The following is a 12133-nucleotide window of genomic DNA, read 5'->3' on the forward strand; positions in this document are numbered from 1 at the left end:
GTGGCGACTCGGTGCGCAGTTCAGCTTCCTGACGTTGGCAGTGCACGGCGTTCGGGCTTGCCGCTCTCGTCGACAGATGACGCGTTGCACAAGCGGCCCGACATCTTCCGGCAGTCGCCGCTAGCTCTGGCAGTCGGGCGTCCGTTGTTCGGCTGATTTACATGGATAATAATTCAATTCTCTCGACTGTCCTGGACTGTCTCCTCGCGCGCGCGTGTCCTCGATCACTTGACGTCGCGACGTTGACAATCCCGGCGAGCATGATCGCCGACGAGGGAACGAGACGGGGGCGCCGAGGATCGGCTCGCGCGGATCCAATCGCGTTTTGAATCGCGCGCGCTCCCGGAACCGCGCTGGGTTCGAGGCTCGCGAGCGAGCGAGTCCGTGGATGTGGACCTTTGTTTTGTACAAAAGTAATGGCTGCCATCTCTAGCTTTCGATTGATGTTTTCCGTGGAGAGACCGAATTCCCGTGTTTACCGCGGTATTTAATAACGCAGGATCGCTCTGCGCGGTGCGTCGGCGTCGGCCGCGATGTAAATGGTGTTCGGACGCACGTCGTTACGGCTGCCTCAGTGTCATTTCCGTGGAAAAATGCCTGTGTTTACATCCGAGTTACGAGCGAGCTTCTGTGGTCCTGTCACATTAAGGTAAGCGACGCTTTTCCCGACTGCAAATCGGCTCGGCGGCGCGTCGGTGTCCCGGGTAGACGTGGAGACGCGTCGTGAGATCACGGGGCCCCGCGATTACCGACGAGGAAGACTCCCGTCCCCGTCAACGACAGAACGGAGCGACAGCGGCGATTGTCGCCGTTTTTCTCGCGATCGTTTCGCGTTTCGCTCGTCCCCCGCTGGGTGTTTAGACTCGCGAGTGACGTCCTCTTCCGCGTCGTTCCGGCTCTCGACCGGGGAAAAAATCCTCGAACGTCCGCGAGATCGTCCCGAGGAGCGAACGAGTCGTCCGTCGAACTTAACCAAAAAAAAGCTACATTCCCCCTCCCGGGACGGAGGACGAGCGGGATACCCGATCGGATTTCGGGATTTTTCTGGATGCCTCGCCCTCGAGAAAACTGGGAACGCGCGTCGCGTCGTCGGGTCGCCGTGAAATCGCCGAGGGTGATATTCGACGGGCATCCCAATGTCCGTGCATATGCAATTTTTCGTTCCGGATGGTGGCAACAATGGCTGGTAAAATGGTGAGCGAGGGCAGGTCAAGCGCGCACGCACATCGGGCCGCGAGAAATCCACGGCTCGTTTCCTGCGATCGCGAGATCGCACGGCGTTTATTTTTTCTTTTTTTTCGTCTACGTCTCGATCGCGTCGCCCCTTCGATTTTAGACCGATTCGGGCGATCGATCTCTCGAGTGTGGAAAAAGTCTCGAGAGAGACGGTCTCCCGAGTTACAGCTGCTGCGCGATTTCGTGCACCAAGCCATCGTTCGAATCCCGAATTGCCACTTTCTAATAATTTACTGCTCCTTTTTTCAAAACACACGGCTATTGTATTTAGAAGACGTCGGAATAACCGACGGATTTATGTTTTTCTGTTTGTTTCTCGATTCGACGAAGCTCTCGCTTTATTTATCAAACTTTTTTTTTCGTCGATTTCGAGTTTGGTCGAGCTTCTTTCTTGACATAACAAAATCTTAGAGAGCGTTTTAATTGATGTAAGATGAAGTTTTACGAGTAACTTTTGGAAGAAACGGGAGGAAGACAAATGGTAATGTAGGAAGTGATGACTCAAAATATATTTGTTTCTGTAAATATTAAATTCACAGCGAGACGAATTTCTTTCGCTGTATTTCTGTCAGCGCGAAACAGTCTTCACTCCAGCATTTCTCCTCTTGCGCGTATTTAAATCTCTAAGATTTGTGGAAATAAAATTATCTTCGGGCATCCGTCGTACTAAACTTTTATTACCAGCAGACACAAACGCGACAGACATATAAACATTACGTTATATTAGCGGAGAGATTTTTTTTTTATTTTAATAAAAAGAAAATGGTGTGTGAAAGAATACCATTTGAAGGCAACGCCGAGCGTTGTCCACGCCATTTCGCGTCGATTTATAAATTAAGTCGGGCACTCGCAACGACTGAAATTTCTCCCGTAGATCGGAAATCTTACGAGTGAATCTAACCTAAGCGATCGAAAGTTAGCAGCGTATACGAAAAGACGAGAAAACCGCTTCGCGGGAACGGAAAAATGTTTCCAGGCGGCGCTTCCCTCGCTTGCTGGCGGCCATATTGCTTCGTCTGGCCTTCCTGCGGCCATCCCCCAACCCTCGCTCAGCCACCCTTTGCCCCTTTCCCCCCTGCCTCCTTCCTTCTCCCCCACGGAATCCCCCCTTTTCACAATCTTTTCACGAGCGCGCGATCCCTTCCATTCGTACTCTCTCGTCTCTCCTATTTTCTCTCTCTTTCTCTCTCGCTCGCTCGTCGCGTCGCTCGATTTTCCTCTCTGTTCTCGCGTCAGGTTTCCTCGCACAGCCTGCTGTGAAAGCTATACGTCGTGAGCACGGCGAGCGCGCCCGATGCGTATTTAACTCAAGGATTAGGGCGACAGAGGTGAAGAATGAAGCTTTTTTTTCCCCCATTTCGTAGCGAACGCATCCTGGGGGAAAGGAGAAAAGAAACGAGAATTTGTCCAGGGACTCTTAATTTTCCTTCTCGTCTTTTCCTCACTCCCCCCCTTCCCCTTCTGTCCTTTCCCATCTCGTAGCGATTTGGGTGTTCGACGCGAGATTTTGTTCGCGAAACTCTCGCAGGTTTGTATCCGCGCTCGTCCTCCCACAAATTCCCCCACCCAGATTTTCACGTCCACACGTAGATCTATATCCTATTTTTAGACAGAGCGCGCGGGGCTGACTCGAATTCTCTCCGGTGCCGCGCCGTGGGCGACAGCAGCACGCCGGAAGTGAAGTATTAACAAACACGAGACGACGCGGTGTCCAACCGCACGCCGCACGCGTGCTGTTCGGCCACCGCTATTAGCGTAATTGTAAGCATTGTAATTAAAGAGTGGGGACAGCCGCGTGCGTATGTGTGCGTCGAGCGACGTGACCCTGCGCGCTCTATTCGCTTTTTTTTTTTTTTTTTTAAATCAAAAGCACGAGAGACAGACGACACGCGTCTTACCCCCCTAATTTTCGTACGAACTATATACACGCTTTTCAGAAATACCGACGAAAGGTCTACGTTCTCTCTTTTGCGCGCGTGCAAATTTTAAATTATTCCAAGATCCAAATCGTTTGAATCGCAGAAATTTCCGAAAGAATTCTAAAATATCATCAGAAGCTTTCGCTCGGATTGTTCGTAGGTCAATAAGTTTTACATGCGCGAAAGAGAAGCTGTGTACTCCGAGAAGTGTCCCAATTCGTATGAAAATTCTCCGAAAAGAAATTGCCCGCGAGGGGACGGCTTCGGAAACGAATTTCAAATTCAAATGGCTGACACTCGCCGGCGAATGTCGGGGATTCCCCGGTCCTCGTTCGCGATGATCCGCGGGATAATCCTCGAGACACGATCTCCGATCGATCTTCGCCGGGAAATCGGGCGGTCAATTGACCGATCGGCGCCACCGCATCGAGTGGCATGCGTTCAATTAAAACGCTATTGCGTTTCGCCTAACTCCATTACGCGTCGTGCATCCATGCACGAATCAATTATTGATTGGTTTATCCGAGCCCGCGGGCGCTCGCCGCCCGGGGGAGAGGGGGGGTGCGCGAGGTACCGAACAGGTAACGTCCGGCTCCGAATGCTGTTTTATAACGAGAGATTCGATTCGCGACGAGAGATAAAAACAGAGCGAAGAATGCTTTTAAAATCGTGACGAGATCGCTCGCGATGCCCGTGGCGGCCGAATTCGAGATTTCTTTCGGGCTTTCTGGAGGCTCGAAAGAACGTTCGTTCCATCGAGGACGAAATCCAGTTGTCTCTGCGTGGGCGAACGAGCTGTTGCTGCTGCTGCTGCTGCCTTGTCGCGAGGTAAAATCGTATCGACCGTACGAAGGAAAGGAAGCGGATTGACGAACAGCGGCGCGTATACACTCGGCATTAAATTGATCGAGATATATTTATACTTTTCGCGTAGATGCGATCTCTCTATCTCCCATTCTCCCCTCTCCGTCCGTTTTTTTATTTTTATTCCTGCCTCTCACTCACGAAAGTATATAAAAGTACACCTAATGCCTTAATCGATCGAGCAGCACTATTATTAGAGCGCTTCCGATTCAAGATTAAACTTTATATACACGATCCCCTCTCGGGAGCCAAATCGATCAACTAGTGATTCTTTTTATAAATTTCATAATCAACATACACAGTTTATAATTTCATCGATATTTTCATTCATTCACTTTACCCTCGCTTTATAAAGACGTTCTTTTGAGAGACTCGCGCGTAATCGGCATCCGATTAGTTGAAATATTTTTCGGTATAACTTCTTTGGATTTTTATTTTCCCTCGCTCGACAAAGAAAAACAGAAATATAACTAACATTTTGAATCAAACGACATTATTATTAATTTCGATTTAAGAGTGCAATTGTTAAACTTGATACATACGTTCCACTTTCCATAAGTTTCTCAACTTGACTGTCAGGGCGCACGGAAGTTTGCAATTTCATTTTTCTTTCATCCTTATTTCGCAAAGCGAACGTAGCCCGACTTCCGAGGGAGAACTCGGATCTCGATCCCACTTCGGGGAGACCAGAATTGTGTCCGTCACTGACACAGCGATTATACGTCAGCAACGCCGGAAGAAGAGGAGGCGGCCGCGCGAAGGGCATCCGCGTTCTCCCCCTCTCGCGTGGGCGGGGGGAGAGAAGGGAGAGGGCGGTTAACCTTAACCCGCGCACACACCGGGATGTTTCGGCGCGTAGCGTGGCGATCGATAGGCCGCCCGTACTCCTACGAGAGAGACCTCGTCGTCGACGCTCGGCGTCCGTCCACCCGCCCATCCGCGTGTCCGCGTGATCCTAATTGCAGCGCGGCGCGGCGCGCGGATTGACTTTTAAAACGCGACCCGCGCATAATTCATGAGCCGTGTAAATCTCAATCAGCGTGGTCCCCCCCCCCCCGTTAGGGCCCGCTAATCCGATCCCCGCGATTGGCCAGTTCGACGGACGTACGGGACGATCAGGTGGTGGTCGCGTGGGCGACCGGTTTTTCTTTTAGCCGATGAAATGGTAGGGACATTGAGAGAAAAGCGTTTGGTATTTATGATAAATATACATTGACATAATTGCATGATGAAATTAGTAATTATTATACATGTGATTATTGTAGAATAATTAAATAACTGTGAAAACGAAGCGCGCGTAATTATATCTTACTGTGCAATTATAGATACAAAGCCAACACTTTTCTCTCTTCACACGGTGGAAGTTCTGGTACAATTCCATTTACCATATACTTTTTATTTAGATAAATGGTTATTATGTGACGAAGCTCATTTTTTGAAGCTTAATTTGAACGACGAGGTGTTTCGCTGAAAATCCGCCCCAGATTCGAACGCAATCCTTGCCCGCTGTAATTGAAAGTAAAGATGGTAAACCTTGCAATTTTGCGGATCATCAACCATCGAAATTCACTCCAGGGTCACAATGTCGTGCGAAATCACGACGTCATGCGGTGGAGGCAACAGAACGAGATGCCCGTTCATCGAACAACCGATCGTTACCATCGATTATCCTCGCGCGCCATAAAGTATCGGTCGTTCGCCGGGAGTTAACTAGTTGTACGTACAGTTCATCAAACGGCGCGTCCGATAATCCGGTGCTCGATCTAATTAGGGGGAAGGACTGTCGGAATCGATTAACCCCAGGTTCTTTTTTTACGCGCGTATCTCCGAAAAAAAAACGCGTCCGGTATTTTCCAACCAATTCTGGAAATGGCTACGATAATTCTGCGATGCGAAGAAAGCGAGTTGTCGAACTCCCCGTTTAATTTTGCAGCGTCGAAAAATTGGTTTGGGACCTCTCAGATTTTCCTCGAGACTTCAATTACGTCTTCGAAATTGGCTGTCGATAATAAAAACGCAACATTCTGTGCCGAGCTCCACGTTGCCTTAAAGCGATAAAGGATTTTTCTCAATCGGATTCAGACGTGTCTATTTCGCGGGGGCGAAATAAATAATATGTAAATGTATCGCGATTGATTTACATCGCCTTCTCACGCGCCGACAAGTTTCACACGACGCTCCGAGCGTCTTGCAGAGCGCGGGCGCGTTATCGCGACTCGCGCGCGCGAAGATTTAACGAACGATCTCGTTTCACGCGGAGGAGCTTTTCAAAGAGCGCGGCCGGCCGGCGCTATCTCCCGCTGCGATATCAGTCAATTCCTCCGGTGTAAACAGACGCGCGTTATCGGCGATCCGGAGTTATTACGGAAACACGAGAATCGGCGCATTCGAATCGCCCAGGGTATTCTCCCTCCTTCCCCCTCTCTCTCTCTCTCCCTCTCGCGCGCGCGCATCCAGCCACAAGGATTCGATGCGTTTCTGCGGGATGACGTCAGAGCGTATTAACGGCGTATGATATTCTGTGACGTTCCGTGCAGTTCGAGCGCACGTTATCTTTGGCACGCGAAATTAACTCCATACCGCGTCCCTACTCTCCCCCCCTCTCGCCCCCGTCCGTCGACAATATTTTCATAATCGTTTATACGACCGGCGCCGGTTGTTACGCGTTCATATTTCTATTTTTTTTTTTCTTTCTGGAAATAGAAATAGGGAAACAGAAATTGGAATTTTTTCTTTCTTAAGTTAAAAATAATAAATATATGAAATACGAAGATAAATAAAATATAAAAATGAATTCAATTGAGATTAAAATTATTTTACATTGGTAAAAATTGATATTAAAGTCGGACGATTAAGCCTACGCGGTCCAAATTGTTTTTTGTTTTCAATTTTGTCTAAAAGATTCTAATACGAAAGATAATTTAAGAATTTTTGTGTTGCTTTGGAGATGCCAAAAAATAATGCACTGATCGTGCATCGATTCAAATATTTGAAGAATTACGCGACAGCATTATCACGAAGCATTATCGAGTCGAGCTATATTGTATTGGATTACAGAATATTAATCATCCATGAATATCCGCGCGCACGCCTAATCCATTATTTATTTGTCCAATCATTTACATCCCGGAAAACGTTTTCTTCCGTTCGACGACGCTCGACTAACGCTCACAGTTAAACACAGCGTGTATCCAAGTGTCGATAACGTTTGAAGGTGTATCATTGGTGGCCTCGTTACGATAATAAAAAATTTGAAAAGTGTGATAATCTCATTCGCTATGTCCGTGATAACTGAAAACGTTCTAAACAGCGAACGCTCGTGCGTTCACCCTGCGATGATAACCGTCGTAATGCATCTGATTCTCCGTTACAAAATAGTCACACACACACACAAATATATATGAAAAATTGAATTCCAAGATTTATTTTCTAGCGAATGCTTTTATCGAGCGTTATAAGAATAAAAGCGGCTATCACGACACTTCTATTAAATCTAAAAGAAAAATTATGAATAGATAACTGCAAAACTGATAAACTTTCTAGTCTATATTTAAAATTATTTTGTAATTAAAAAAATTAACTGTCAAGATATCTCGTCATACTTCGCATGTATATTTATCATTACCATTGTTCAGTTTATGTCGCAACAAGTAGGAGATAATGAAGAATGCCACGTTGATAGAGACCGAGAAACGCAGGAAATACATATACAAATTAATAGAAATTCTGTCGGTTATTATTTTCTTAAATATGCACTTGGAAATTTGATCGAGCAACTATTAAACGAATCTCAAGATGTCGCGAGATTTCGTTTCCATAAGAGATTCTCCGTTCGACGCCACTGCGCGTCATTGAAGTAACTGTAAAAGTAATTAACGCTTGATGCAATTATCCTTTATTGTACGTGATTTAAATTCCGGTGGTCTCCACGGTTGAGGGTCAGACTCGCGGACCGCTTTAGAACACGCAACGCGGAGCAAAACGCGGATCTCATCAGTTTACTAGGCGAAAAAATAGGCGAAACTATCACGACGGACGCGCAACATTTATTATTGATTTTTCACGCGAGTCCGTTTGTCGGCGTACCGTTTGTCGTTCAACCTAGCATTAGTTGGCTATTTATTCAACGCGAAACGTTCAATTTTCTTGTCACGCGAGCGATAATGCGAATTGAAACGCGTATTCGGGGAATCGCAAGGCAAACCTATGAAGAAAACATTCCATAATTATATGCGAGGAAAATGATGCACGAAACAGCATTAAGTGAAAGATTTAAAATAATTAAACAACATTTTATCAAAACAAGAGGACGTCTTATTTGTCTTATTAATACTATTATTAAATTAGCGAGATTATTTTTTATTTCCAGACTGTTGGCTAATGCTTAATACAACATTTTGTTTTATATAAAAATTTAGAAGAAATAAAAACTCAATTATAAAGTAAATTTATCAATCAAATGTACATCGAAATTCTGACGGAATCAACTTTGGCGGCACCTTCTTCTTTGAAATTATTCGTATTGGAACTCGAGTTCCACAGCATCTTGGAAATGAGAGCGCGCTGTTACTTGTAATCGCGTCGACGCAATCACTCCAATCAAGCCGTCGAAACTAAACTACGTCTGACGGAAACGTGGGGGGACAATTGCTGTTGTTCGTCGCGCTGGAATTAGCCGACACTCCGTCGCGGATTACACGTGTCACCGTTAAATTTAAGGAGAGAGAAAAGAGGAGGAGACGCAGAGATTATTCCCGTGCGACGCAATCCGTGATGGTCGCTCAGTGCCACGTCCTTCTTTTTCTTTTTATCGTCACGCTTCGCCGCACGCGTAAGGAGCGCACGTTTATTGCGTCGCAGGCGTAACGGGCCGAAGACGCGTCACGTGCTGCAGCGCGCCGGACACGCGTGTGCTCGCGGGGAGAAAAGAAGGATAAAAAAAAAAGGCGTCGCGCCTTCCAGCGCACGTTTCTCGTCGGCGGAAGTCGTCTCTCCTGCGCGACGCTCATATCTCCGCTTTCTTGCTCCCCTTCCGTCCCCATCTTCCTCCCCTCTCTCTCTTTTTATCTGAAAAATGAGGAAAAAGTGCACGCGATTGCGTAAATAAAACTTCCTCGCTCCGTTTTCCGACGCGCTGATAATATTAATGTCACGAAAACATGTTACTCGGAGAGCGCAAACACGCGCTAGTCGCCAAGCTTTAATTGTCAACTGCCCGCCGATCCGGGGGGATCTCGTCTCGATTTTTTGGTTTTTTCTTTCACCGGAAGCCTTGACGATCGGGTGTCAGCGTCGGGCGGCGCGTTTGAAATACGATGGTTATCCCGCGTCGCGGATAAACGGGGGAGGTGGGGGGGGAGCACGCCGATGCACGCGAGCGCGAGAGAACGGCGAGAGACGGAGGCGCGAGAGGAAGAGAGGGAGGAGGGTTCACGACTCATCGGGGGTAACCTTGGATGTAATAGCGGAGGCGCACAATGCTGGGTCGTCGTCTTTCACGTCGTACCGCCGTTTTCTTCTGGGACACCCACGTTAACGCTCGCGCGATATCGAACAAACGTCGGTTCCCAATGGGAGCTGACAGCCATCCCCGAAATCCCGCCTGGTGTTCGTCGAGGCGCGATTCGTCATTCGTGCGTTTTTTAATTTTTTTATTAAATTTGAAGACGATGTCCGCGAACACGGCGCATGCCAAGTTGTACGCGGAATCCCGGATCAGTTAGGGTTCGAAACGATCCTTGGGCCGCGTTCGATATCGCTTTTGCAGCCTCCGGTCCTTCCTCATCGCACGCTCGCATTGCCAGCTGATCAATCTGTGGAACCGCGACGCGAAATCGCGCCATGGCGGTCGTCGACTGGAAGAGGAGGCGACGATCCTTTTGTCATGCATGATGTGCGTGCGTGAATTTTAGATTGATGAATCGCTGTCACAGTCGACGCTCACTTAGTCTTGATTAGACTTAAGAGTTAATCCATCTTTTTTCCTTTCGGAAATTGATTACGAAAAAAAATTTTAGTAAACTTGCATCTCTTTATTAAATTCTATACATTTGATGACGGATCAAAGACGATCGTCGCTTATCTGTCGCAATTAACGGGCGGCCGTTTGAAACAATCCGATATCCGATATTGATACTGGCGATTAAATCGGGAAATTTCAATTTCCTTTACTCGTGTCATACGGGCACACTGTACCATTTCTACTAGTTAACCGGCGATTAATTCAATCGGCTGAATTTTCCGCAGTAAAACTTTTAACTGTGTAATTCGTTTAGTATGAAACTTTCTTTGCACATATCGAGCAACAGAAAATTAATAATTCTATCCACGTTAAAAGGGCAGCATAGTTATTGCCCGGTAAGTTAATCGGCGAATGAGCTAATCGATACAGCGTTTGGTCGAAGTCGCTCCTATCTCCGTTCTAAATATAGTTTTTAAGAACCGAAAATTAATTTGTTAGAATTGGAAAAGGCTAGAATGTAAGTTAAATCGAGATTAAAATTAATCCGCTTGGTGGAAATAAACCAATCCAAGATTGACTCAACAGATTAAACAGATTAACTTGACGAGCATACCATCTGTTAACGTGCACAGAACGTTCAAATTTTTTTTTGCTCGACACAGAAAAGAATCGGATAGGGGACAAATCGTACAGGTTGGAAATATAGCTACGAGCAACTGCGATCGAATTAGTCGCCGATTATATTGATCGGAGCCTCCCTTGGGGCGCAGAAAATCGGCGTTGCGACATCTAATGCGCGCGCGCGCTTGCGAGCGAGCGTTGAGAATCGCGGCCATCTTCCAGCGGCCGGCCGAACGAGCGCGTCACGCGTCGCCGTCCGGTTGCATATCGACCGTCGCGAGAGGTATACGAAAGGGGATTGCGAAAACGCGCCAGCGGCTGGCGACGCAACCGATGCGGACGAGCCGCGCGCGTCTCCTCGCTTTTCCAGAGAATGCAACTGTGTCCCCTGGCTGACGGGATGCCTCTCCCTCCGTTCGTCGTGCGCGTTCTCGAAGGAGCAGACGAGCCGCGCGCGTGCGGTAACGGCGGCGACGAATATGTTCCGAGTGCCACTCGAATCCCCCGGGTCTGCGTTGCGCATCGAAATGCACTCGAGGCGACCTCGAGCTTGAAATCGCGCTAACCCGTGTCTTCGTCCCTCGTCCCGACACGAACAGCCGATAATTATTCTTTGCGCCGCTCATATCCATTACTGTCATCTACGTAGATTACTTTTAGTACTTGATCAAAAATTTACTCTTTATACTTTTAATTAAAACTAGAAAAACTAAGTCAAATTGAAATCGAAGTTAATTTATGTTAATAGAAATGGATTAAGGATTAAGCGAGTGTTTGAAATTACACGTCGCGAGGGACTCTTACGTCAAAATTAGCTGGACAACAGATTCGTACTTTATTTTCCGGTAATGTTTAATATTTGATTCCGTTTGATTGTTGGTTATCTTGACGTCGACGTGAAACAGCTTTTAGGCGAGAATATACGCGGTGCGCGCGGGCACATTAAGCGCGATTTTCGCGCGGTAACGTTGGTACCTCTCGGCATCGCGTTGCTGCCCTAGGAGTCTCTCACCTAGCTTTACCTCCTACAGCTCTCCGCTTATCTTCGATCGAACTCCCCGCACAACTATATCATGAAAACAACCTCACGCGAATGCCGGAACAGGCGTCCCCGAGAACGCTTTCCCCCCGCTCTCTCTCTTCGAGCTTACATATTTAAATTTTATTTCATTGAACGAGGAATTAAACGCTGTGTCGCGTACAAGCGTATTCTAGAGGTTTTAATTCGCACGATGAATTAAAACCTCGTGAATTTATCGAAAACAAAGAATTTTTTCATTGCAATTCAACGTTGTTTTCGACAGGTCGAGATTCTGTGGAAATTTTAAAAGTATTTAGCATTTATATCTCCTTTTTTCTCTCCCTCTGTCTCTCTCTTATTCTCCTTTCCCTTTTCTTCTCTTTCTACTTGTAGCTTCCATGTGATTGCAATTATTACCGTTTATTCGTTTCATTGCGTCACGGCTGTATCAAAGTTAAATAGAACTAATTAAATAAGTACGGTTTCTCTCTCTCTCTTCCTCTCAGTATC

At 47.0% G+C, this 12133-nt stretch overlaps 1 protein-coding gene across 2 annotated transcripts in view; it reads left to right on the forward strand.

Moving 5' to 3' along the window:
- Window positions 1-65: 65 nt before the first annotated feature.
- LOC105839571 overlaps window positions 66-12133 on the forward strand; it is a 33721-nt gene continuing 21653 nt past the window's right edge. The window contains exon 1 of one of the 2 annotated variants that reach the window (XM_036294001.1): window positions 66-649. The gene's annotated coding sequence lies outside the window, so the exon portion shown is untranslated. The remainder of the gene's footprint in view (window positions 650-12133) is intronic. The other variant, XM_036294002.1, reaches the window with a different exon arrangement.

Source organism: Monomorium pharaonis, chromosome 11 (genome assembly GCF_013373865.1).
Source record: "Monomorium pharaonis isolate MP-MQ-018 chromosome 11, ASM1337386v2, whole genome shotgun sequence".
NCBI lineage: Eukaryota > Metazoa > Arthropoda > Insecta > Hymenoptera > Formicidae > Monomorium > Monomorium pharaonis.